We start from the raw sequence: 23504 nt of genomic DNA, 5'->3' as shown, positions 1-23504 counted from the left end.
CAGCCCGCCGGGGGCACCGACATATCTTTTTGTAGGGGGACCCAGACAACTATAGTTACACCCCTGGTTGACTGGTTTAGGGGAAGGGCAGGGGCGTAGCAATAGGGGGTGCAGAGGTAGCGACCGCATCGGGGCCCCTGGGCCAGAGGGGCCCGAAGGACCCTCCCTCAACTACAGTATAAGCTCTCTATTGGTCCTGTGCTCATAATGATCACTTCTATAGATGCTTTGAATAGTGGTAATCATTAACAGACGGTTCCCCATCCCCTTCTTGCACCTCTGACACTGTCGTTGCCATTAGCAGGTTTTGGTGCACCGTATCAATTGTTATGTGTAGAGTACTTGGGGGGGCCCCATCGTAAAACTTGCATTGGGGCCCACAGCTCCTTAGCTACGCCACTGGGGAAGGGTATTGTGTAGTTAGGTTTATGGGTATATTGGGCATTGTTTTATGATAGGTTTGGAGCCCTTCTGGACAGATGTCAGGTGTCAGGATCATACAGGTCCATGATCTTACTTTGTATCACTATTTATTTGAATTAGTAAATTAGAAGGAAATCTGTCCTCTTTCTGTTTATTTCCCTGTACCATAAAGGCAGTGCAAGTCTCTGGATTATCCTTCTCATTTGCTGCTATCAATTACCTGAGGCTGTAAGAAAATATTTTGTAATCATTGTCTGAAGGAGATTTATTATAACACATTATGTGTATATTTTAGTTATCATATTCATACAAATCCACAAATGAATGTCCTCCTGAAGAAGCACACTTTGTCTATGAAAGATGCGTGATTGTCATATGGGGTTTATCATTATTTTTGGAACATTTTGATCTTTGTAACACTTGTTATTCTAGTGCAAGTTTACCCCAGGTATTATACTTGCTGGGGTAAGGACTCTTTGGCTCTCCCAGGCAAAATCCTTGTTGTGCTGTTTCTCATTTCACATGGTTCTTCTGTACTGGGTTTTAAATGCATTATGAGTAATACAACATGTGCACATTTTAAATGTGTAACACGCTTTGTTAAATTTATTTACGGTTGACTTTCTAAGCCCCTTTAAAGTTCCACATATTTTGGTTCTCATCTACAGTTTTGTATGCCACAACGTTTCTGCAGACCTTTTTATCTGCTTTTTTTTGTACAGGTATGAATGCTGCTTCCGTCCAGCCTTCTGGCATTCATACATTCTTTATTCTATCTTTTAACTATTAACGGGTGTAACTTTTGCCGCAGATACCATTAGTCACATTTCAACAATTCAGCTGCTACACTATCAATGCTTTGTTATTCTTCCGTTGCATTGTAATTTCCTCAGTTTAATTAAATTTCAGGAGTTTGAACCTCTTGGCCTAATGGCACATCTCTTCCTCACCTTCATTTCCTCCATGATATATAGGTCATTAACGCATTGATGTCACTTCTTAATTATTTCTAGAAGAGGCTGCCAGTTTTCACTAGGGCAGATATTTTTTCTTAGGTAGAAAGCTTTAGCTGTTTCATTTATGTTTTTGAAGAACTTTGTACACTCTGCAGTTCTTCATTCTATTATCTGCCTCTCTCTATTGTGTTGTATGCTGTATTCACACTTTGCACATTTTAACCTTTGTCTTTTACTCCACTGTGTTTACCTGCACAGTTTTGCTTACGTTTACTGGAGGAAATCTTAACCACCAAATCCTACACTTTTTGTGGCTGTGAAAAGGAGTTTAAAATGTCAGTGCTGATTAAATATGTGCATGGATAAAATTATTTGTGTTGATGGTAATAATAATACCGGTAATAATAATTATAATAATAGCACCTTCAGGAGATCTTGAACACAGGAAAATTAGCTATTCAGATAAAAATAAAAATCAACATGAACCTAAATAGGAACACAAGGCTGCAACCTTTTTGCAGTCACCATCAATCAGTCCTAATTACTTACCTGCAGGGCTGGATTTCCCCTTTTCACCACCCAAGGCCCTGTGTCATAACACACACACACACGCACGCACGCACGCACGCACGCACGCACGCACGCACGCACGCACACACACACACACACACACACACACACACACACACACCTCTGCTGCCTGGAGGATTTTTAAGAGATGCCATTATCTTTTCAAAGTTCTGGCATGGCCCCATCGCACAGTCCCTGCTCTTCATGCTACATATAATGGCTGCAGGGATGAAAAAGGCTTGTCAGGCCGCAGCAATGCACACCAGGAGATGTGGTGCTACATCGGTATGTGCAGCGCACTGCGACGGCCCAACAAGTCACTTCTGCCGCTTCAGCCATTATATTCAAAACATTACAAATCCCGGAGAGCCACCACATCAATTTTGTGCTACTGTATAAGGAGCCAGCAACCAACTACTATGTATCATGCTTCCACAATTAATTTCAATTGCCGTCTCGTGCACATGTATATAAATTTATTTATTATTCGCCTTGGCTACATGATTTAATGTGGTCACAAACACAATTAAAAAAACATACATTTAAAACCACTACCTGGCCAGGAGTACCTGCTTTTCTTAATTAAAGGGACCAGACCCGTAATTCAGTGCAGCGTGATCGCCCAGCCTTAGCCTATGCAAAAAATGCTGCACCATTTGGGTCAACTAGGTCCTCACCCACCACCGTGACACCATGCACACTGTGCGCTCGATAACCGCACGCTGTTGTATTCCTCCTAACGCTTGCCCGAAGTCAGGTCCTCACAGTTGAAATAGAGATGGGTATCGGCTAGCATATGACCTCTCTGTCCCACATAGTACACAGCAGCTGGCAAAACTCAGGCTTAGCAATATTACAGCGGCACTTTAATGGCTTGGAGTACTTGCATATTGTGTTGGCTGCTCCAGTTTCCAGACCTGCAGTGCACTGGGTCACGTTTGTTTATGCGGCTTTCCCGAAAGACATCAGCCGTCTATACCTCATAGTTCTTAGACTTGGGACTCTACGGAAGTATGTCAAGACGGAAGGGGATCCCACATCGCGGAGTATCGCTCAGAGTGCCGGCGTTTTCACGTGGAGGGCCAGCGCGAGCACTCCGGTGGTAGCCACGCCTACCGACGCGTTTCGCCCCGCCCACGGGGCTTTCTCAAGGTTATCGAGCGCACAGTGTGCATGGTGTCACGGTGGTGGGTGAGGACCTAGTTGACCCAAATGGTGCAGCGTTTTTTTCATAGGCTAAAGCTGGGCGATCACGCTGCACTGAATTAAGGGTCTGGTCCCTTTAATTCAGAAAAGCAGGTACTCCTGGCCAGGTAGTGGTTTTAAATGTATGTTTTTTAATTGTGTTTCAGCCATTATATGCGGCACTAGGAGCAGGGCTAAAGCAGCATAATGCGGAGATAAAGCAGCATAATGCGGAGATAAAGCAGGATAATGAGGGTACATGATGGGAAACTTCATACGGATACCCAAAACACACCCCTTAACTTCCTAAAAGTCACGATAGGCTGAACAGCAGATATAAGAAAAGAGCACATAACGTCTATAATGTAGATCAATTTCTCCACAGTCAAGTCAGCACCATCTGTAGTATCAAAGCTCTTTTATTGGATTAAAAGTAGCATAACCGGCATCATCAGCAGCAACCGCAGCGCTGTTTCGGCAATGAACCTTTCTCAAGCTGCATAAGTCTTATGCAGCTTGAGAAAGGTTCATTGCCGAAACAGCGCTGCGGTTGCTGCTGATGATGCCGGTTATGCTACTTTTAATCCAATAAAAGAGCTTTGATACTACAGATGGTGCTGACTTGACTGTGGAGAAACTGTCGAAGGGTCTGGAGTGCAGAGGCGCTGCAAGTCATAGCACATCATTTTCTTCCCTCCCTGGGTGCTTGCTAAGCACTGAGTTACACTATAATGTAGATCAAAGTTTGCCCAAATATGTCAGACCTGTATGTATACTCACACTGTTGCTACTTATAGTAGACATAACCTGATTACCAGTGTCCTTAGATCACTTGCCAGCCAAGATCCTAACTGCAGCTGCATGAGCAAGCCATGCCTCATGAAAAACGCTGCTCACATCACCATAGAAATGCCATGCCCACACTGCCAGGTCATTTAAAGGGAGAGAGCGCCATTGGCCAGATGTTACACACTCACTGAGTGGCTTGACTGGACACGCAGTCCAGAAAACATTTCTACTGAAATTGTGCTTGCTGGCACCACAAGACCTCCTCATCGATACTCAGACCTGGCTGGGCAGGGCTGACATCATGTAGTCACATCATGTGACTTGATTGACAACGGGTTGAATGATGTAGCCGCTGTCCACTGTCTTAGGAAGCCATTTAGTGCAGATGGAAACACAGAATAACAGGTGGGTAAAAGGCAGCTGATCAGAGGCCGCATAGCTTTGTACTGCATCAAGCGGTACCATGCATGCTAGCAGCATTCCAAGCAATGTTCAAATTCTCATTGACATCTGGTTATCAAAGTGGTGGATATTGGTAGTTCAGGTAAATGATTGGTATTGTTTACCTGATCTACCAAAGAAATCTAATAGTTTAGCCATGTGTGACACTGGGATTGAGAAACAAAGGTGCTTTTTTGACCCAGTAATTCAAGGCCTATTTTATGGAGACAAAACATTGAATCAGAGTATCAGAGTAGCATAGCAAGCGCTACAAACTTATGCCTGCTAATTGGCAACCACTTATCCTGCCTTAAACCCTTGCAGGTACAATCACTTTAAAGGACATTATCCCTGCACTTTGATTGGCCCAATAGGCTGCCTGTGACTTAACAAGAAACTTAACAGGCAGCCTATTGGGCCAATCAAAGTGCGGGGATAATGTCCTTTAAAGTGTTTGGACCCGCAGGGGCTCAGGGCAGGACGAATTGGCGGGCTCATCATTACCAATTAGCAGGCATAAGTTCATAGCGCTCGCTATGCTACTCTGATAAGGCACGCTAACTCTGGTAAGGCATGTTAGCTCTGATAAGGCACATCAACTCTGATAAGGTACGCTAACTCAGATTAGGCATGTTAGCTCTGATAAGGCACCCTAACTCTGATAAGGCATGCTGACTGTGATAAGGCACGCTGACTGTGATAAGGCATGCTGACTGTGATAAGGCACGCTGACTGTGATAAGGCACGCTGGCTGTGATAAGGCACGCTGGCTGTGATAAGGCACGCTGACTGTGATAAGGCACGCTGACTGTGATAAGGCACGCTGACTGTGATAAGGCACGCTGGCTGTGATAAGGCACGCTGGCTGTGATAAGGCACGCTGACTGTGATAAGGCACGCTGGCTGTGATAAGGCACGCTGGCTGTGATAAGGCACGCTGACTGTGATAAGGCACGTCAACTCTGATAAATGCAAATCGGGAATGTAGACAGTTCCCTGTTGGTGCGATCTGGCAATCTGTTAGGACTTCTCTTCAGTCCCTGTTGACCCTCCCACGAAGGAAGAGACGTTCCCCAGTAGTGGAGTCTAGGTGACCACGGGTCTTCACCCACACTCCCTTGAGGGGGGTGCAGGACCACACCCCCAGGAGGGGGATGTGGAGCTTAGCTGCCTAGTGCCCTACCAGGTCACTACTGGGATAGTCTCAGCGAGTGGTCAGGAGAACAGGAGACACTCTTAATGGAGTAGGCGGAGTCCAAGGTAAGTTAAAGGTCCGGAGGCGGGTAGCAATCAAGCAGAAGTCGGGGTCACAATCCAAGGGTCGAGGCAGGCGGCAATCAGGCAGAAGTCGGGGTCACAATCCAAGGGTCGAGGCAGGCGGCAAACAAGCAGAAGTCGGGGTCACTATCCAAGGGTCGAGGCAGGCGGCAATCAGGCAGAAGTCGGGGTCACAATCCAAGGGTCGAGGCAGGAGATCAATCAATAGGCATAAACAGGAACCACAGGTAACCGGAACGGCACACTAGCTGATCAGAAAGAGCAGCACTGCAGTCAAGGGCAGTGCTGCTTATATAGGGACAATTGGCGCCGAAATTAACGCCCTGCGCATGCGCAGGACGTGCGCAACCCTTCTGCGCATGCGCGCGCACTTCTCTGCGTGCGCGCGCACGTGGGTTCGCGCGCACGCGGGTGCGCGCATGCGCGGTGCCCTAGGTGCTGCGCACGCAGCGTTCTGCGCGCGTGCGCATTCCACCACACACACCGACGAGCAGGAAGTGAGCACAAGAGGCCCAGTGAACCCCCGCGCGTGCGCACAGCAGGACGCGCACGGGGATGCCCGGAGGAACGTCTATGGTGAGTGTAACACAATCCTCCTTAGGCAGCTCTCAGTATCCACTAAAGAAAGTAAAAACATGCAAAAGAGAGAGCGCTCTGAGTGACAAATACATAGTAGCATCCACCCTGCCAAAGACAGGTCTCACCTGTTCAGAAATGGCTGCTCGTAGGACACAGCCTCTGATAGCGTTTGTCCCTTTAGGGGCCAGGGACAGGGCCGGGCCGAGGCATAGGCTGGAGAGGCTCCAGCCTCAGGGCGCAGTGTAGGAGGGGGCGCAGAATTCATTCAGCTGTCATTCCTAATTGTGTTTGAAGCAGAAAGAAATAAGAAAAGGGGATACATGGCAGTGACTGCAAGCCAGATAACTAGATATTAAGGTGTTGGGGAGGTTGTGGGCCCATGGGGGCCTCTTAGTCTAATAGCAATCAGTGTGTGACGGCTGGGGTGGGAGGGATGGAGGGGCGCATTTTGGTGTCTCAGCCTTGGGTGCTGGAGGACCTTGTCCCGGCTCTGGCCAGGGACCAGGCTCACGATCCAGCTCCAGGCGGGGAATCCGGAGGGCCACCAGGGGAGTCATGTTCTCAGTTTGGACACTTCCAGGGAGGCTGTAGGCAGGACAAACATTAGATCCTGGCGCACACTCACCTTGCGAGACCAAACGGTAGTGGTGGCCCTCCGTATTCCCCGCCTGGAGCTGGATCGTGAGCCTGGTCCCTGGCCCCTAAAGGGACAAACGCTATCAGAGGCTGTGTCCTACGAGCAGCCATTTCTGAACAGGTGAGACCTGTCTTTGGCAGGGTGGATGCTACTATTTATTTGTCAACTCTGATAAGGCACACTAACTCTGATAAGGCACTCTATTTGTTATAGTGAATAAACCCCAATGTTTGATAACACACTTAAAGGACAACTGTAGTGAGAGGGATATGGAGGCTGCCATATTTATTTCCTTTTAAACAATACCAGTTTCCTGGCAGTCCTGCTGGTCTATTTGGCTGCAGTAGTGTCTGAATCACACCAGAAACAAGGATCCAGATAATCTATCAGATCTGACAATAATGTCAGAAACACTGGATATGCTGCTTGCTTGTTCAGGGTCTATAGCCAAAAGTATAAGAGGCGGAGGATCAGCAGGATAGCCAGGCAATATGTATTGTTTAACCACTTAAGCCTATCAGGATGAACATTCTCGTCCAGATAGGCTGCGTGCACTCCTGCCGGCCGCTAGCCCAACGATCAATAAATGGGATTATAGCTCCCATTCATTGATTGAAGCCCCTTCAGAAAAACCGACAGCCTCTTATCAGAGGCTGCGGTTTTTAAGAGTTAAAAAAAAGTTTTCCTTCCTCATTCATGTTCCTGGAAGCGTGATCGTATGCTTCCAGGACTTTTTGACTGTAATAGTAAAATTACACCCACATCCATTTTTTATTAAAGGGAACCTAAACTGAGAAGGATATGGATTTTTCCTTTTAAAAGAATACCAGTTGCCTGACTCTCCTGCTGATCGTGTGTCTCTAATACTTTTAGCCACAGCCCCTCAACAAGCATGCAGATTAGGTGCTCTGACTGATATCAGACTGGATTAGCTGCATGCTTGTTTCAGGTGTAGGATTCATCCACAACTGCAGCCAAAAGAGTTCAGCAAACATTGTTTGTACATTTAAAATTAGCTGTTTACCTCCCACACCCAAAAATTACCCAATTAAAATTTTTAATAAAAAAAAATGTAAAAAATTACAATTTAAAAAAACAAAACAAAAATCATAGTTACCCAGGGTCTGCACTTTTTAAATATGCATGTCAAAGGAGTATAGTAATATAATTTTTTAAATTATGGGCTTGTAAATAGTGATGGACGCAAATTAAAAATGCACCTTTATTTCCAAATAAAATATCGGTGCCATACATTGTGATAGGGACATAATTTAAATGGTGTAATAAGCTGGACAAATGGGCACATGAAATACATGGGTTTTAATTACGGTAGCATGTATTAATTTCAAACTATAATGGCCAAAAACTGAGAAATAATGTTTTTTTTCCATTTCTTTCTTAATATACCTGTTAAAATGGATTTAGAATAAAATAATTCTTAGCAAAATGTATCACACAAAGAAAGACTAATTTGTGGCAGAAAAAACAAGATATAGATCAATTCATTGTGATCAGTAGTGATACAGTTATTGGCAAATGAATGGGAGGTGAAAGTTGCTCAGATGCAAAAAATGAACAACCCTGTGGGCTGAAGTGGTTAAAAGGAAATAAATATGGCCACCTTCATATACTTCTCTTTACAGTTGTCCTTTAGGCTGGTTTCACACCAGGACGTTGCGTTTTAGGGGACGTTATGGTCGCATAACGTGCCCCTAACGCAACGCCTGGTGCTCTCTAATTCGGATGTCAGAGTGAGCCGCGTTGTGCAGCTCACTCTGGCGTCCGTGATGCCGTGATGCGCACTCTTGGACGCATGCGGCATCACGTGGTCCCGCCCGGCCAAACGCCGCACAGAGCGGCCGCTCAAGGAAGTAAACACTACACGTCACTGAGTGCAGTGAATATTAATTAGCCATGTGCCCGGCCGCTCTCCCCTCCTCCCCAACTTTACTGAGCATGTGCAAACAGTCTAACGCGGAAGTACTGCATGCAATACGTTGTCTTATGGCGCAGCGTTACAATGTAACGCAACGTGAGCACTGTGAACAGCCCATTGATTTTTCATTGCTGTGCGTTGGGGTGCGTTACAGGCTGCTCTAACGTGCGCCTGTAACGTCCCACTGTGAAACCAGCCTTAAAGTATGTCTAATCTTTGGGCCCACCCACTATGTCCACTACCTGCCTCTGCGCATTTCATATTTCCACTTTTTACCACAGCATGCTATGCAAGTACACATATCAAGGGTTCTGACTTCATTCAGACTGTTAGCTTCCTACTTCCTCCAGTGAAGGCAGTCTTTAGGAATATCTGGGTCCCATATCATGTAAACTTCTCGGACATCTGACCATCGCTTACAAAAAGTAGCATTCTTATTACCATACAAACATGTGAACACATAACAGACTAGACCGTGTATGTAGAGAATGTATGTACTACTTCAGAAATCTTAAATCATTATTATGCAGCATGGCCAAATTAACATAATAAAGAAAGCATTGGCCCCCAAAATCAGACGTATGCTGGCATTTCCTCCAAATAACACAATTAGGCAACACTACCCCAAACAACAATTGATCAGCATGTTCCCCAAAATTACATAATTACCAAAAATGTCCTCCAAATAAAATTAGGCAATGAGGAGCTCCTTGCTGAGTTCTATAAAAGTGATTTAATATTGGCTAAGCAAGGAGTTAATACATATACCGTACACAGATAACAAGTACTACTAAATGTCTATAGAGGGCTAGGAAACCACTTGGGCCATTATCACACTACACATGTTGCAATGTGCATATTGAAGACTAGGATCGCAATGCAACAGTGTTAATAATGCATTCTTCCACCACAACCATTGCGTGCGTCATCCAGTAATGCACAGCATGCTACATGTTAATCAGATGAAATTTGCTGCACTGTGTAAAAGTACTATTGCAATACATTTGCATCATGTTGCGATGGGATTAAATTGTTTGTTGCACCACACCGCAATGGATGTTGGGACCCCAACAGTAGGTCTGATAAACTACCTTGCAAAAGAGAACAGTGTCCTGAAAAGGGGACACTACACTGTGTACTTGGTTATAGAAAATAGTTAGTCTTAGGAGGAAGATGCTTATAATCTATATGACAGATACTTTGAAGAATAAAAGAATGTGTGCCTGGCGTTTAGCTTTAATTTAGGCAATATGAATTATGACTAGGGTATCATTCATGCAGCAACAACAACACACTAAATGGGATTATGGTGAATTGTATTAATTTGCCTAAACAAAAGTACTTGTTCTCTGTGGCCTGACAAGTGTTTGCAGATTGCATTGTAAACTGTACTGCTTGGAGGATCAGTTACACATATCCCTGGCAAAAAGCAGATAATGTAATATTACAGCAGAATGATATTTGATTTTATCTACAGTGGTCACAAAAAATAATTGCTATCCTTTTATTACTTTCAGCTGAATGCTGAAGCTATGGCACTAAAATGACATTTAGGCTACCATCTCAATGGAAACACAGAAAAGAAAGATGATTAATTAATTCAGCAATGCGTTATTAAGACAAAATAATATATGCGCCATTCTTCTCACTAGAGAGGAAATAGTCTGACAAAGATATGTATGAAGTGTCTGAGTGCCTACACAGCCACGCTATATTTATCTCTGGCATTTCAAAAAAGTGCCGGAAGGTCTGATTCTTTCTGTTACAGCAAGGCTTTCTTAGCCATCATGCTATGATCCCCCCACCACCCAAAAAAATCATCAAAATCATGTTACCCTCTTAGTGTGGTGTAGAAAAAAATGCCTCATGGAGCTTGAGAGGAATCATGTTTACTACTGACACACAGAGCTGTGCTGCTGGCACAGAGGTTGTTCAGGGGTTTTCCTCTGTACCCTCAACATTTGAAGTGTGTAGGAGGTATGACTGCGGAAATATCCTGCTTTAAAGTGGGATAAATCTCTGACATAGTATTCAATAAAAATGTGTTTTCCTACTTTTTCCTACTTTGTTTTACTCATAAAGTTAACATATTTGCTTTTGTGCACAAATTATATCGTCAGTTTATGAATTACAAGTACAGTTTATCTGCTCTGAAAGCGGTCATTGCATTTTATTTTAATACAGCTGCTGTATTTATACATTAAAATCCATCTGGTGAAAAATTCTCAGCGGGCTCACCTTTTAACTATGTGTTGCAGCTCAGTTCCAGCATACTGCTAATGTTAACATTCCTTTGTAAGCTACCATTAGTAAAAAAAAAAGATAAGATATCATGTTTGGATGTGACCAGAAGCTGCCAATTTAAAAAGAAAGTGCTGTGTTAACTGTTTTTTTTTGTGGTAATAAGATTTCAGGTGTAAATAATCTTTTAGGGCTGATTCACACTACAAGAGCTTTTTAAAGGGAACCTAAACTGAGAAGGATATGGATTTTTCCTTTTAAAATAATACCAGTTGCCTGAATCACCTGCTGATCCGGTGTCTCTAATACTTTTAGCCACAGCCCCTGAACAAGCATGCAGATCAGGTGCTCTGACTGAAGTCAGACTGGATTAGCTGCATGCTTGTTTCAGGGTGTGATTCAGCCACTATTGCAGTCACAGAGATCAGCTGGGCTGCCAGGCAACTGGTATTGTTTAACAGGAAACATCCATATCACTCTCAGTTAAGGTTCCCTTTAAGCGCTAGACATTTTAAAAGCTATTGCAAAGCTATGGGGTATTTTTACATAATCACATCACTCCAGTGTGAACACACACATAGGATAACATTAGCAAGAGCTTTTAAAATCACAAAGTGCTTGGAAAAGCTCTTGCAGTGTGAACAAGCCCTAAGAGCAAAGAAGAAATGCTGAGTTTTATAACACTTTAAAGAACACTGAAGCAAGAGGTATGTGGAGGCTGCCATATTTATTTCCTTTAAAACAATACCAGTTGCCTGGCAGCAGGATAGCCAGGCAATTGGTACTGTTTAAAAGAAAATACACATATGGCAGCCTCCATATCCCTCTTGCCACAGTTGTCCTGTATGTATCAGCAGGATAATCTATTCTGAACCCAAGGAGGAGCTTCATGCAATGGTATCCAAGGCTGAACATTAAGCAGCCTAGGATAAATGTCACTGAGTGGGAGGGGTTCCTCTTATTCAGCTGGATTTCTATTGGCTGCAGAAGGTTCTCCAGTCTCAAAACTGGGTTTTCACTGTCAAACTTGCCATTGGCTTCTTAATGGTGGTGAGTTTGTTTTCACCTTAGAGTTCCTCTTTAACATGCCCACCATGCTGTAGTCTTTGCAACACACCTGCTATGCTATTGTCAATTCAGTACTCTCACTATGCTATAGTCAGTGCTACACAACTACAATAATGCAACACACCTGCCATGCTATTGTCAATTCAGTACTCTCACTATGCTATAGTCAGTGCTACACAACTACAATAATGCAACACACCTGTCATGCTATGGTCAGTCAGTGCACCAAACCCTCCATGCTAGGGCCAGCATTACACACCCTCTATTTAGATTACACTCTAATCTTCTTCACCATACTGGAGGATAACACATTTCACATTAAAAGGGTGATGCACCACCTTTATAAATGTTATGCTAAAGCCAAGAAATATAATTAAAAAAATCCAAAAAATAAATATATTAGGCAGTGGTCTAAAAATAAAACACCAGAATGGAACCATCTAACATCACCACCTGTCTGCTACAGGTTTATCTTCAGCTCTCACATTGGTCAATATTTCCTCAGAATAAAAAGGATTGGATTTATTGCGTTTTCAATTAATGGCTTTTAAATCATCTGTAAGGTTGGCCATTCGCCAGGCAAGCTGTTGGAACTGTAATGCTAATTGGCTGCTTGTCATACTATTGCAGAATGGTTTTGTCTGTCTGTTGATGGCTTTTCATTGATAAGGACAGCTTTCAACACCACACAATATATGCTAATAATCACTAGCACTTCCTCTATTCAGTTATTTCAGTAAATACTAATATTAGGTCTTAAAGCAGACCTGAACTCTTTTCCTCTAAGGTAAAAAGAACAGAAAAATACAGTTAGGCCCCCTGCACACTGCAAATCCGATTTGCGATTCCGATTTTCCCTGGATGCTATCAAAAGAAAAATGCAGCAGCATGCAGTACCGATTAAAAATTGATCTTATTGTGATCTCTCTTTGTAAATTTTGTTGACTTTTGTTTAATAAATGTTAACTGTTAAAAAAATAATAATTCGAAAATCGGAATCACATGTGAAAATCAATTTGTATGTAGTGTGCAAGAGGCCTAAGGCTGCATTAATCAGCCCATGAGCCTGGTGAATCCCGCACTGTTCCAGGGAGTTGAATGTTTTGGCAATCCTGGTATTTTCACATCCCCATAAGACTGTGCTCCAAACTCTCAATTAAAGCAAAGGCCAGAGTATCACCCCAGAGGCTGATGTATCTGCACTTTCACCGTGTGGAAATTAAACAGAGAAACAGAGGTGATACTAGGCCCAGACTGGGATGTTTTGCAAGTAGCCTGTGCAGGAGGTTAAAGCTATGGTCTCTTTTCTTGTTTTAGGTTTTGCTGAACTAGAACCTCCATTGCTACCATACCTCCCTAATGATCATTAGCCAGCTAAATGACAGCCAAGGGTTAAATGATTTTGAAGTATCATTTTGTATGCACTTTTTTTCCACAGTTGCATTTTGATGAAAAATGCATGGGTGTTTAGTGCTGTTTAGGAGTACCATACAGGTCATCATTACAGCTGCCAGTGGTCCCTGTATAGCATTCCTAATAATGCATAACACATACATACACCGATCTCCCTTTATTACGTTTCCTTGGTTACCTGGCTGAGTGTGCATTCCTGTGCTAATGTCAGATACTACTTAGATGGGCTGTTTGGCAATTGGCTCACAGCTTGTAACATGCTTGTCTTGTGATCACCTCAAAAAACTCCTTCCTTCGCTTTCTCTAGTCTATGTTCACTGGGGGACACACCATGCCAAATGACTACAGATGTGTGATACTAATTAAAAAAGACAGCAAATTTGAAAAAAAAACAAAAAAAAAAAAAACAAAAACACTTTCCTTTTAAAATGTGTGATCTTTTCTAGGAGTACCAACACCCGCTTTTCACACTTGCTTTATTCAAAAACACATCAATGCCATGCCAGGTATACATGGAACTATTCATTATCAGGAGGCATAAAGCATTTTTTCAGTGAACTGTGGGGGTACCAACAAATCCATCCGCAGATATAGGAGTAGATAAATGTTTAAAAGTTGGAGAGAGATAGGCATTATTCTTTTTTCATTCTGCAAGAACTACATTTCTTTCTTTCTTTTTTTTTTTTTTTACAAAACTTTTCAAGGTATATTAACATAAAACAATGTCACATTATATGCATATAAAAACTGTGATGAACTAGGGATTTGAATCATTTGTCTACCAATAACATTGTGTTCCTTTGCTGTCATAAAAAGTTTGTAGCCTACACTAATTATTTTGCAGGCACCAAAAAAACTATTGACAGTGCTGCATTTTATTTACACCTTTTGAGCATATTACTAACCACCCTGGCGTTCTGAACGGGATTTCCTTCAGGGCTTCCCCCATCACCATGGCGACGAACGGATTGATGTCATAGACAGCGTGACATCACAGGGAGTCCCGATCCACCCCTCAGCGCTGCCTGGCACTGATTGGCCAGGCTGCGCACGGGGTCTGGGGGGGGGGGGCCTATTACGCGGCGGGTAGCGGTGGATCGGCGGCGAGCGGAGAAACACGCAGCTAGCAAAGTGCTAGCTGCGTTTAAAAAAAAAAAAATTCAAATTGGCCAACTAGGGCCTGAGCAGTGCTCAGCTCGTCCAGAACGCTAAGGAGGCTAAATACAGCTGTCAAATGTTCCTTGATAAAATATATAATTTAGTTTTATTTAGGCACCAATAACAAATTAATATGTATAAAGAAATGTGTCTCAAAATAAGTCTATAAGGGATACACAAATTATTAGCAGGCCATATACACATCACCAACCCAAAATCATGGAACCCAATAACAAACCCTTCATATAACTTTTATAAAGGTTTTTGTATCCACTTTCTTAAAAAAAAAAAAGCCAAAAAACTTTATACTGTTCATGTATGTTCTCTGTCTTAACAGGCTGGAAAACTGCCCTGGAAATCCTAAAGAGTTTCAGCAATCAATACAGATTAAATCTAAAACAATTACAGTTTAATTAGCACATGCCATATCATTGTTAGGCTACCCTTGCCTCATTTGTTATGCTAATTAGCAATTGCCCATTAAGGTGTTAAGATTACCAGGAAAAAAGCAGTAGTTCCGAAGAATGTCAAAGTATAGTGTGCTTAGATCAGAATTGTGTCAAGAATATCTTGACCCCCCTCACTTGAGCAATGTATCAAAATGATAGGTTGAATGATTAAAAAAAAATCTTGCATCTTTTCTCCTGTTATAAATCCTGGATCATGTAACAGTGATCTGGTGTATATCCTGTTTAGATAGTTACATGTTGCATCACTGCAGGGCTTTGTCACTTCCCACAGTGCATTCTGGGAAGCTGTTTAACCTGTGGTGCCACTCATCCTCCTTCCTGCTGTCACCAAATAAAAAGGGCATACAGCTGTTCTGAATAAGGAGAGGCATGCCATAAGCTGCCACTTATCCTGCTGCATGTCACAGTGGATTGTCAGTATCCTCATCAGAAGGCTAGATGCTGTAATCACTGGCGTGCCCTGTCACATTCCACAGTGCATTCTGGGAAAAGGGTATTGCTGGGCTGTCATTCACCCTGCTTCTGCATTGGCCAATGAAGAGGAAGTGGGGACTAAGGAACAAGACATGATTTAGACAGCAAGACAAGAGGTAGTCTGTCTATTCACTCATGTGTCCACATACTTGGGGCATCTTTATCAAAACCAAGGCAAAGAAAAAATGGTGTAAAGCAAGTGCAAATGCCAAGCAGTTGCTTAGAGTAGCCATCAGTATCCTTCCTCTGACCTGCTCCTCATTTGCACCTGTCTTGCTCCAATTTTCCTTGCATTGGTTTTGAAAAATATGTCCCAGTGCGTTTCATGACTTCTAGCAGGATAATAGTACAAGTTAAACTTTTTAACCATGCTAATTCTCCTTTAATCCTTGCTAGTGTTCTCATTTGAGGGAATTCAGCACCTTGAAGTGAAAAAAAATCATTATTGCCATCTGATTTTCAATTGACTTTGTACTCATGTCAGTAATATATGCCACACAAGAATGTAAGCTGGCTGAGATATCCTCAATAATAACTGGCTTTTGGAAAAGCAGCTACACAGGTCAATACCATGAATATTCATCCACATTAGTTAGATAAAACTGTAATACATTTCCAAGGCCTTGATGCACTAAACAGCAGTACGTTTGCCATGTGCAGGTAGCTTATGGCAATTTTATTGTTACTACCACTGACAACATAGCACAAGTTGCCTAGTTAGTGTGACCCACATTACCTAAGTAGTGTGAGTGTTGATAGTGTGACACCCACTTCAATGTGTGGTACCCTAACAACGCTCGTGTTACTTATGTAATGTGGTCACACTAATTAAAGTGGTCTGAAACTCCGACATAACATTCAATAAAAATGTGTTTTCCTACTTTTTATTACTCATACAGTTATCATATTTGCCTTTGTGCATAAGTAATACTGTCTGTTTACAAATTACAAGTTTCTGAAGTGCAGTTTATCTTGCCCTGAAACCTGCCATTGCATTTTATTCAAACTGTTTTTTTATTATATATTAACATCTTCTAATTCGCTGTTCTGAGCTGTTTATGTGCTTGAAGCACATAGAGTTTCACAGAGAGCTCCTTTTCACTTGTTACACTGTGTTTACACACATGTATCAACATTGGAATGCAAACAAAGATACTGTTATCTCCAGTTTGGATGCGGATTTGAAGCTGAATAGTAGGACAAAGTGCTTTATTTGACCATTTCAGTGATGTTCTGCCCCCCCAAAAAATTCTGGGATAGTAGCTTTTAAAGTTTTTAGGAATTTTTAGAGCAAAGTAGAAATGCTGACTTTCAGACCACTTTAAGCAACTCTTACTACACTGTCGGTGGTGGTAAAGGTAAAATTGTCATGTGCTACCCGAGTGTAGTGAAAAAGCCATTTCATATATAATATTCAGAAGAAACTTTAAGGAAACTTTCACATACTTATCACTAGAAGAACTACTTTAAACACACAAGGCAGTGGTAAAAGTGACATGTCCTGTATATAAAGCGACCATTGTTGTGTTATTCAGAAAACATTTATACTAACATATGCAGGACTTCTCGAAACTTAAGGTATAATGGTACCAATTCAAATGTTTAGCTATTTTAAGCTGTTTAAACAGGATTCTGCACCTTTCATTGAAAATGTGGCGACTTTTAGTCAGCATGGAATTAAACCTTCCACCACTGAACAGCAATTGCTAGAGGCCTGCAGAGGTGACAACAAGTAGCTATGTGGCTGTTGGCTGGGCTTACTTGTAGTTTATGATTTCTTCTGAAAAGGATATCATTTCAATGTTCTAAAGATAATGAAGTTGAATTTTTAAAGCCCAGATACTCAACACTAATAAGGGCTCCCTATCCTCAAGACCCCCACTCATGCTGATCTACAGGGTCTCCCCGACTTAAGGGGTCACACGAGCCACCAAGCCATGTGTGTGTCTCCTTGCACAGGCCTGGCCTGCTGTAGTTTGGATGCTTCCCATCCTTGGGACACACTTACCTCACTCAAGGAAGATCAGGAATGAGGGTGAGTGGCAGTTCATTTCAGCCCTTCCCACAAAGCCCCTTCCACAAACCCGTTTTGTCAGGGATGGCTTACGTAAAATGGGGCTCTGCTGAGAAGTGAATGTGGGGTCTCCTTGCATGAAGTTTGTAATTCATAAAGTTTTTGTAGCCTCACTCATCCTTGAATCGGGGGTTCTTAAGGAGACTAGAGCCCTAATGCCCTCAAAATGTGCATCTATTTTACATTGCATCTGTGCTGAGTTTTTCTTTCTATCTATTAATGTAGTGTTGGGTCTCTTTGGCAAACTCGATGATGGATCAAGAACTGGCATAACAACAGCAGTAACACATACCTGGAGCTGTCCCTGGCTGCTATCCTATATAAAGCTGTAGCTAGAGTAGAAAGAGCAGTATCATACAGGAAGAGCTGCTCCACTGTCAGATCTAGTCCAGAAAGGCTTCATGCTATTCAACTAAATCCTACCCTTTGATCCCCTTCAGCACCATGCTGCGCTACGTAATAAGGCTGGCGCAAGTGCAATGTGGGGCAGAGCTATAGCGCGCAAGCTGGTGCCGGTCCCACCCCTCTGTGATTGACAGGTTGCCTGCTTGCAGTAGTGCGAGGAGGTAGAGACACTTCTGGCTCCTACCGCAGCAGCACAGGGAGATTACCCACATACAGTGTAAAAGTAAGTGTAAAAGTAAGCACAGCAGTGTAAAAGTAAGTGCTGGGGGAAATGTGTGTGATATAAAAATAAGATTGCAGAGGGCTAAACCTACAGTTTACTACAACCTACAGTTACTTTAAATGAGAGTCCTTAAAATATATTCTAAGGCTGCATACACACATCCAATTTTGATTGGCCAATCACTAGCCAATCTTAGATATTTGTAAAAGGCTTATGAGTATTAGTACTAGTGTGAAAAATGATGCAAAATTACAACTATATACACTTAATTTTCATAATTACAATAATTTTCATAATCAGGATTAGTTTTGTGTAATTGCAAAAAAATTACAATTTCAGGAGTAAATTCCGGTAACATGAAATGATCATTTAATGCAAAATTATGATGCAACAATAAGAATTACAGATAAATATATTACAACTTTTCCCAAAATGACGAATTACAATTTCGCTTCATAACTGCAAATTACGATGCAGAATTATGTATAGGTTACGGCCAGAACCTGAAGTCTGGCCACTTCTGGTTCTGGCCGGTCAAAACACGATGTGGCCGTGCCCCTGCGGCCAATGTTAGAAATGGAAAGATTCCCGGCCGTATAAGTGCATTTTGTGGCAGTCTCGCTGCGGCCAAATGTATCCAAGGGGGTTAACTTAGTTAATTTCTCCGGCAGCAATGTGATCACATGAAGCCGCCTCTTCGGCTCTGCCTCCTCTCCTCTCCTTCTCCTATGCAAGTTTGGCAGCCGGGGACACAAGTCATTTGTAGCAGCAGGGAATCCTTCTGTTCGTTCCTGCAGAGCGGGTGCTGATATTAGCCATGTCTGCCTTCCCGCTCTGCTTCCCTGCCGCTAACAAACGAGCAGGGGACACGCGTCTCTCACAGCTGTATACGAGAGAGGCAGGGGGGAGGAGGCACAGCTGAAGAGGCGGCTTCATCTGATCACATTGCCGCCGGAGGAATTAACTCCCTTGGATACATTTGGCTGCAGCGAGACGGCAACAAAATGCACTTCATTTCTAACAATGGCCGCAGGGGCACAGCCACTTTGCATTTTGACTGGCCAGAACCCGAAGTGGCCAGACTTCGGGTTCTGGCCGTAACATATATGCAGAATATTGGCAAAATATGGGCTCATCACTAATTAGCACCATGGTTCTGAAATGAGCACAAGAATGTGTACAGATATTACATTTTCCAGACTGCCATTCTTAAAGAGTTGATTTTTTTTCAGAACCTTGAAGTGAAAAGGTGATTTGTATTAAAGATGACAGGGAGCGGGCAGAGAATGAGACGGTGTGAATCCCAGCAACCACTACAGCAGCAGCAAGAAAAATCACAGCTGTCATAAAACCATGGAAAACACATTTCAACATAAACAAAGACCTTTAAGAAAATTCTCAAGCATAGAAAGCAAGACTAATGAATGCCACACAGGCTTCACATTGCAGCAGCAAGTGGTAAGGGAATTGCATCAAATTTACATTTCTAGCAAAATGAAATTAAATGCAATGTAGCAAACATTCCAGATATTTTTTTTTCAACTGCACAAGTTGTGGCCCCAAGTTTGGGAGCCGCGAGGCATAAACAGCACGTCATTAAAAGCAGCCGATGTGAGTGGGGGGGGGGGGGGTGGATTGGTCTCTCGCCAAAAACACTACAGCTGATTGGTTACGGAAATTGGTTTGGTATGGTAATGGTTATGGGTATCAGTAATTCTCTCTGTAGTTAGGTCCAAAGATATGCTAGATGTATATTGTTCACTTTATTGCAAACCTAGATACATGATCCATAATGATCAACACACCCTTTTAAGAACAGTCACTTTATTTCACATAGCGCTAGTACAATCCTAGTTTGTGTGCTGACCATTTTGGATCATTAACTGCTACTGGTTTGCTCATCACCTTTGGTCAAGCATCCACACTGCACAGGACTGAAGATGTTCAGCTTTCCACTTATTGTGCAAATATTAGTACAGACATAGCCACAGAGGCAACAGTCTCTGTATTTAGTTGAAGCAGCAAAAGTTCAACCTAATCTCTCAGGGTCCTTTTCTGCTACTTGGGTTTTGCGATCCGATCCTGATCGCAGAGCAAATTGCAAAATGCTAGGTGTAGAAAAAAAAAAAAAAGAATGGAAACTGAAGGGACTGTTTCCATTAGTGCAATCCCTTTGCGGCATGATTTGTGTGTGATTCAGCTCCTATACTTTACATAGAAGTGAAACAGGGAAAAGCATGTAACTGCTATGCGACATTCTCCGCAATTCCCTGCTCAATTTTTTGCAGCTGCAAATTGCACTGAAATCGCGCTGTACACCTGATGGATCACTTTGGTGTAAGTTGGAAAAAAAACATGATCACATAGCAGTAATTGCCTAGTGGAAAAGATCCCTTACAAGCAAATCAAACTAGAAATAACCCTTGAAAGATAGTCTGGGAAGCAAAGACTCTGGTCACTGAATCCACAATGAAACCAGCAGCTAATGCCCCATTGATGCCATGTTCGTTTGCATCACCACTCAATCAGAATGTGAGACGCTATTCACTTGGTGGTCCACTAGAGTAGCAATATAAACTTGTGCTACCACCTGCTAAGCTTGCATTTTACAGTCCATATATTCTGCAGCTATGTGAGATAGAGCGACAAACCAATAGGATGTTAAGATGAGTCATGGGGTTAAAAAAAAGTACTTTTCTAAGTTAAACCATCAATTCACCCATAATATGTACAGAACACAGATATTGCCCTATAAAAAAAAAATCAGTTATAAGTATGAATCCACATAGCTTTTCGCCCTCCAGTTCAAAGTCACCACAAATGCAAATAGTGTAGTATTCCTTTTTTCTTGCCCTATATATTAGTCCAATGGTGCCCATACACCGATACATTTGTTTTTTTCTGATCAGAGACATTCAATCAATTATTCCCTTTGGTCAAATAGTTTTTAAAATTATTTTCGCACTACCATACATGAACATTTGATTTTTCAGAAAATCAGAGAAAAATGATTGAATATGAAGCAAAAGTTGATTCAGAAAAATTATGTAAAGTAAAAAAAGAAATTAAATTACAATTTTGTATTTGATTGTAAATAATTTGTTTGCAGCATTTCCCCAAATATTTCTTCAGATGAAACAGGAAGAAGAAATGGCTGTAATAAGTAATAAGAAGAAAGCTTGTATAGCTTTTGCACTCTATGTGGTTTATTCACAAAGGTTAAAGAGACTCCGTAACAAAAATTGCATCCTGTTTTTTATCATCCTACAAGTTCCAAAAGCTATTCTAATATGTTCTGGCTAACTGCAGCACTTTCTACTAACACAGTCTCTGTAATAAATCAATGTATCTTTCCCCTGTCAGACTTGTCGGCCTGTGTCTGGAAGGCTGCCAAGTTCTTCAGTGTTGTGGTTCTGCTATGAACTCCCCTTTATGCAGACTGCCTGTGTGTTATTTAGGATTAGAGCAGCTTCTCTCTTCTCTCTCTTATCTTTTACAAGCTGGATAAATCGTCCTCTGAGCTGGCTGGGCTTTCACATAGGGCTGGTGCACACCGAGCGGCTTTTTGGGCGTTTTCAGATCCGCTTGCAGCTGCGGATCTGCTTGGTCAATGTATCTCAATGGGGTGGTGCACACCAGAGCGGCAGGCGTTTTGCAGAAACGAAAAATGCCTGGGTGAGGCATTTTTTGGATTTCGGATGCGTTTCTGCCTCAATGTTAAGTATAGGAAAAACGCAAACCGCTCTGAAAAACGCCTGTTCAGAGCGGTTTTGCAGGCGTTTTTGTTACAGAAGCTGTTCAGTAACAGCTTTACTGTTACAATATATGACATCTACTATACTGAAAACCGCAGCAGCAATCCGCAAAACGCTAGCAAAACGCCTCATAAAAATAAAAAAAAGCGTTTAAAAATCTGCTAGCATTTTGCGGATCTGCTAGCGGGTTTTGGTGTGCACCAGCCCTAACTGAGGAATTACAAACAAGGGCAAAGCTGTTTGCAGGAAGAAAAGAGCAGCCTGAAACTTCAGTGCATGGGGGAAAGAAACACACAAATGATCTCTTGAGATTCAAAAGGAAGGCTGTATACAGCCTGCTTGTGTATGGATGTATTTTCTATGTGTGGACATACTGTACATCAGCCTACTTCCTGTTTTGGTGGCCATTTTGTTTGTTTACAAACAAACTTTTTAAAACTGTTTTTAACCACTTTTAATGCGGCGAGGAGCGGCGAAATTGTGACAGAGGGTAATAGGAGATGTCCCCTAACGCACTGGTATGTTTACTTTTGAGCGATTTTAACAATACAGATTCTCTTTAAAGAGAACCCGAGGTGGGTTTGAAGAATATTATCTGCATACAGAGGCTGGATCTGCCTATACAGCCCAGCCTCTGTTGCTATCCCAAACCCCCCTAAGGTCCCCCTGCACTCTGCAATCCCTCATAAATCACAGCCACGCTGCTGACAAACAGCTTGTCAGAGCTGGCTGTGTTTATCTCTATAGTGTCAGTCTGCTGCTCTCCCCGCCTCCTGCAGAACTCCAGTCCCTGCCTGCATTCCTTCCCTCCCTGCTGATTGGAGAGAAGGGACGGGGGCAGGGACCGGAGCTATGCAGGAGGCGGGGGAGCAGCCGAGACTGACACTACAGATGTAAACACAGCCCGGCTGTGATTTATGAGGGTTGCAGAGTGCTCGGGGACCTTAGGGGGGTTTGGGATAGCAACAGAGGCTGGGCTGTATAGGCAGATCCAGCCTCTGTATGCAGATAACATTCTTTAAACACACCTCGGGTTCTCTTTAAGGGGCCCATACACCTATCGATTTTATACAGCAGATTTGATCACTGTGATCGAATCTGCTGTGAAATCGTTGCGCAAACGCTGACAGAACGATCGAAATCAATTGTTCCCGTCGAGCCGTCCGTGCGGAAGATTTTTCTCGATCACCGGTGGGTCGGGAGTGCGTCGATAGCGGCGTTCGAATGCCCAATGACCAACGCAATACAGCGGCAATACATTACCTGATCTGGCTGGCGTGTATCCCCACTGTCACCGCTGCTCCGGCTCCGCGCTGGGCTCCGAGTCCAGCAGGCTTCACTTCTTCCTGTCCTGGCAAAAAGTTTAAACAGTAGAGCGCCTTCTACTGCCTAAACTTCCCCGGACAGAAAGAAGTGAAGCCAGCCGGAA

The 23504-nt window shown here is 42.8% G+C and overlaps 1 protein-coding gene and 1 long non-coding RNA gene across 4 annotated transcripts in view; one reads left to right on the top strand and one right to left on the bottom strand.

The window, feature by feature from the left end:
• LOC137546320 (uncharacterized) overlaps positions 1-19768 on the top strand; it is a 93928-nt gene extending 74160 nt beyond the window's left edge. Inside the window, exon 4 of the long non-coding RNA XR_011026237.1 lies at positions 19553-19768. This is a non-coding gene — a long non-coding RNA (uncharacterized lncRNA). The remainder of the gene's footprint in view (positions 1-19552) is intronic.
• Positions 1-23504, bottom strand: part of DOC2B (double C2 domain beta) — a 704601-nt gene that overhangs the window by 40344 nt on the left and 640753 nt on the right. The window lies entirely within an intron of this gene.

The sequence above is a fragment of the Hyperolius riggenbachi genome, chromosome 2 (assembly GCF_040937935.1).
Source record: "Hyperolius riggenbachi isolate aHypRig1 chromosome 2, aHypRig1.pri, whole genome shotgun sequence".
NCBI classification, from domain to species: Eukaryota; Metazoa; Chordata; class Amphibia; order Anura; family Hyperoliidae; genus Hyperolius; species Hyperolius riggenbachi.
The sequence above is the reverse complement of the archived record's forward strand: the minus strand, read 5'-3'. Positions and strand labels throughout refer to the sequence as shown.